The sequence below is a fragment of the Lolium rigidum genome, chromosome 6 (genome assembly GCF_022539505.1).
Source record: "Lolium rigidum isolate FL_2022 chromosome 6, APGP_CSIRO_Lrig_0.1, whole genome shotgun sequence".
In the NCBI taxonomy this organism is placed as follows: domain Eukaryota; kingdom Viridiplantae; phylum Streptophyta; class Magnoliopsida; order Poales; family Poaceae; genus Lolium; species Lolium rigidum.
In genome coordinates this window covers 37,220,372-37,225,152 of record NC_061513.1, presented here as the reverse complement: position 1 = coordinate 37,225,152, position 4,781 = coordinate 37,220,372, and positions in this window count along the sequence as shown.

Here is a 4,781-nt window from a genome sequence, read left to right as displayed (position 1 = left end):
ACCGGATCAGATTGAAAGAAGAGGACGAGGTCAAAACAGCGTTCATCACACCTTATGGTGTGTTTTGCTATCGAACAATGCCTTTTGGTCTGAAAAACGCGGGAGCAACATATCAGAGGATGATGCAGAAGTGCTTAGCAACACAGATTTGGAAAAACGTACAAGTATACATTGATGATGTTGTAATAACATCAAAAAAGGGAGCAACGCTAATCGAGGACTTGAAGGAAACTTTCGACAACCTCGACAAATTCTGCCTCAAGCTGAATCCGACGAAGTGTTCTTTCGGCGTCCCTGCAGGAGAACTTCTCGGGTTCCTAGTCTCAGCAAGAGGGATTGAAGCTAACCCCGAAAAAAACAAGCTATCGTAACAATGCGGAAGCCAACAAAGTTGAATGAGATACAGCAGCTAACCGGGCGAGTCGCAGCTTTAAGCAGATTCGTCGCCAGGCTGGGAGAAAAGGCGTTGCCGTTCTACGCCTTAATCAAGCAAGGAGAGAAGTTTCAATGGAACGAAGAGGCAGATAGAGCCTTCGAGGATCTTAAACGCACAATTTCGACACCACCAATCTTGGTGGCGCCGAAAGAGAAGGAACCCCTCTTGTTATACATTGCAGCCACACCTCAGGTGGTCAGCACGGTGCTAGTTGTCGAAAGAGAAGAAGAAGGAAAACTCCATGGAGTGCAAAGGCCGGTATATTTCATTAGTGAAGTTTTATCGCCTTCAAAACAGCGGTACCCGCAGTACCAGAAGCTAGCATATGGAGTGTTCACAACCGCAAGGAAATTGCGCCACTATTTTTCGGCACACCCGATAGTAGTGGTCAATGAAGCACCTCTATCAAATATACTGAACAATCCAGAAGCTACAGGTCGTGTCTCCCTTTGGGGAATAGAACATTCTCCTCGGGACATCACGTATGAAAAAACAAAAGCAATAAAGTCATAAATTCTGCCAGATTTCATCGTAGAGTGGATGGAGTTGCAAAATACAGGACCCCCAGATTTATCGAGAACTTGGACTATGAACTTCGACGGGTCCAAGAGGGTAGAAGGAGCCGGTGCAGGCGTGATACTTATATCACCTGAAGGTGACAAACTGAAGTATGTCCTACGGATGACGTTCCCAAATGCATCTAACAATGAAGCAGAATATGAAGCTCTTATACACGGGATGAAGATGGCGAAAGCTTGTGGTGCAGCCCGATTAAAAATCTTTGGCGACTCGCAAATGGTGGCTCAGCAAGTCATGAACCAATGTGATGCAGTCAATGACAGCATGGTGGCATACAAGGAAGTGTACAACGAGCTCGAGAAGTTATTTGATGGATGCGAAGTAAATCACATCAGCAGGCTAAGCAATGATGAAGCCGATGTTCTCGCAAACATCAGGTCGCAGTGCCTCGCAATTCCGCCAGGTGTGTTTTGGGAAGAGATAGCCGAGAGATCCACAAAGCCAAAGAAGGCGCAGAAGAAGGAGAAGGAGGAGAAAACTTCGACGCCTCCCAAAGAAGCACTAGAAGAAGAAGAAGACCAGGAGCTGGTAATGATGGTGCAGGTCCCATGGATGCAAGCGTACATATCATATATCTTAAGGAAAGAAATACCCGACGACCCAGTTGAAGCAAGGCGAGTTATTCGATGATCCAAAGCCTTTACAGTGGTCAAAGGGGAGTTGTACAAACGCAGTATTTCGGGCATGCTACAAAGGTGTGTTACACCCGAAGAAGGGAGGATAATCTTAAAGGATGTACACGAAGGAATATGTGGTCATCACGCGAGCAGTCGAGCTATCGCAGCAAAGGTTTTTCGAGCCGGATTTTACTGGTTGACAGCAATCGAGGACGCAAAGGAGATAGTACGAACTTGTGACGCGTGCCAGAGATTTGCCGCAAAACCGCACTCTCCAGCAGCAGAGCTGATGCCAATACCATTGTCTTGGCCCTTTTCCCAATGGGGTCTCGATATGGTGGGAAAATTACACAAGGCCTCGCCAGGAGGATACGAGTATATGCTTGTTGATGTCGACAAATTCACCAAGTGGATAGAAGCGAAGCCGATAAATTCACCAGATGCAGCGTCAGCAATAAAATTCGTGAAGAGCATTGTTTTTCGATTTGGAGTACCTCATAGCATCGTCACAGACAATGGCAGTAACTTCACGTCCAAGGAATTCAAGGCATACTGCGCAGAAGTAGGCATCAAATTGCACTTCGCGTCAGTTGGGCACCCGCAAACCAATGGTCAAGTCGAGAAAGCCAATGGTATCATCTGCAATGGTATTAAGAAGCGCTTGCTAGGACCGCTTGAAAAGGCTCGACATACTTGGCCAGAAGAGTTGCCAAGTGTTTTATGGAGTATTCGAACAACGCCAAATACAGCGACACAGGAAACTCCATTCTTTCTGGTCCATGTAGCTGAGGCAGTACTACCGATTGAAATAGAGCATGATTCCCCAAGAGTCACAGAGTATGATGAAGAAACTTCAAGAAGATCATTAGAGGACGATGTAGATGCACTCGATGAAGCTTGAGACGAAGTACTATCACGGGTCACCAAGTACCAGCAAGACCTGAAAAACTACCACAGTCGACGACTGCGGCCAAGATCCTTTCAGGTCGGAGATTTAGTCCTACGGCTCAATCAACAGAGTACTGAAAAACTCGAGTCACCATGGCTTGGCCCTTACATCGTCACAGAAGTAATCGAAGGAGGAGCATACAGGATCAAGGACAAGAAGACAGGGGTTCCCGAGAAAAATCCCTGGAACGTGGCGCAACTCAGGCGGTTCTACGCTTAGAGTCAAAATATAGTCCTCCTTTGTAAAAATACAATGTACTGAAACGCCCGCGAGTTTTCAGACGCACTCTTTTCCTTTTCAGGGCACCGAGTGGGGCTGGAAAGGTTTTTAATGAGACGGGCTCACGGTGCTGCAATATAGTAAAAGATATTGGTGACATACATCTTTTTCGTCGACAGGCTCGAGGGCTCATAACCCACGACAGCAAAATATATATATTCTCGCAAAATAGTAAATTCATCGAGATGAAAAAATAGTATAAGCTCCGGCCAAAGGCTCGGGGGCTTCGCAATATAGATTACACTTCACAATATAGACAACTTCATTAACACAAAGAATTCGACAAAAAATATAGACATGATTTCTCGCAATATAGTACAACTCAGTCAATGCCTAATATACTATCTATGGATAGACCTTTGTTATTTGCAGCAATCGTCGTATGATCAGCATAGCTCCCCTTGACAAAGAATTCAGAGTCCATCCGAAGAAGTTCGTCCATCATTTCTTCGGCTACAGGAGTCACAATGTCATTGATTTTGTCGATGTTACTTTTTCGCTTCGATTGCTTAGCCAGGCATTTGGAGACAATCGTCGTCAGATCTAATTTTCGATGACAGATCTGTATCATGATCATGGCGAATCTTGCTCCAGCATTCAACTGAGCTCGTACAAAGTTATGAATACGAGGGGCATCCCGAAACTTTTCCATCAAACCAAGAAGAGTATCGGGCGCCTCGTCCCGAGGAAACATCGTCTTGTAAACAAGGGACAATGTTCTAGTGCAGAAATCAAGGAACTCGCGAACCTGACAGGCGCGGTCTTGAAACCTGACAATCTGTCGGGTCCGCTCTGGAGTGGCCCAGAACAGAGAACCATGGTCAAGAGAAAGGTTAACAAGAAGATTTGTCCTTACGTTCACCCTTTCATCTTCAGCAGCAGCGTCGAGAAAGGAACCTATTTGGCGACGGCACGAGAAATTCAAAAAAGGATACAGCAAAAAGATAGAAGAAGTTCTGGGTTGAAAAAGCATACCTGACATATCCACTCTGGCTTCATTCATCAGTTCGAGCATACAATTCTCTCGAGTGGTTGCCTTTTCAGCTTCAGAAATGGCGGCTTCCTTGGCAGCTATGGCTTCTCGAGCTTGTTGAAGTGCAATTTTCTCTTTTTCGGATGCCTTGCGAGATTGCACCATCATCACAAATGTTTGCTTCTTCGCATGCTGAAGTTGTTGACGAAGTTCTTCCAAGTCTTGCGATAAACTCTTACTCGAGGAATCTTCATCAAGTTCACTATTCACAAGCGCTTTCTTCGAGCGAGAAGAGGTAGGCGAAACATCGGAAGGAGCAGGAGTTGGAGTATAGTTATCGAACGTCAACTGAAAGAAAAGGCTGGACATCAATCATCAAGCAAGTTAGAATTCCATTGATTTGTAGAATATTTACAAGACATTACAATGGAGAAAGCCCTAACAAACTAGTGTGGTAGGTGTCGCCAAAGCTACTTTGGCGACAGCATCAAAAGAAAAAAGAAAAGAAAGAAAGGGTGGTCTACTTGACCTCCGGCTTGGATGCGCTTGGAGCAGGAGTTGGTTTAACACCAAGGTAGGCAAGGATTGGCTTTGAGGGAGGTTTGGCAGCTCTAATTAGAGATTGTCACTTCTTCGTTTCCATCTGCCCTATGTCGCCAACCTTGGTCCAGTCGACATTTTGCTGGCTATCAGCAATCAGCGCGATGGTGCCCTCCACACCAACCTTCAGGCCCTCTTGGCGAAGTTTGAGCCCAAGATCTTCTGGCACGTTGAAGCCTTTGGCAAGAGCAACAAAAGTGTTGGGCTCCTCTTTCTTTGGGAATAAGTAGGGGAAAAGCTTCAACAGACCTGCCTCAGCATCAGCAAGGCCTTCGCGTGCTTCATCCCCATGGATTTCAAGAAGGGTCAGCGCGTCGAGAAGCTCGTTGCCTTCAGGACCATCCACTT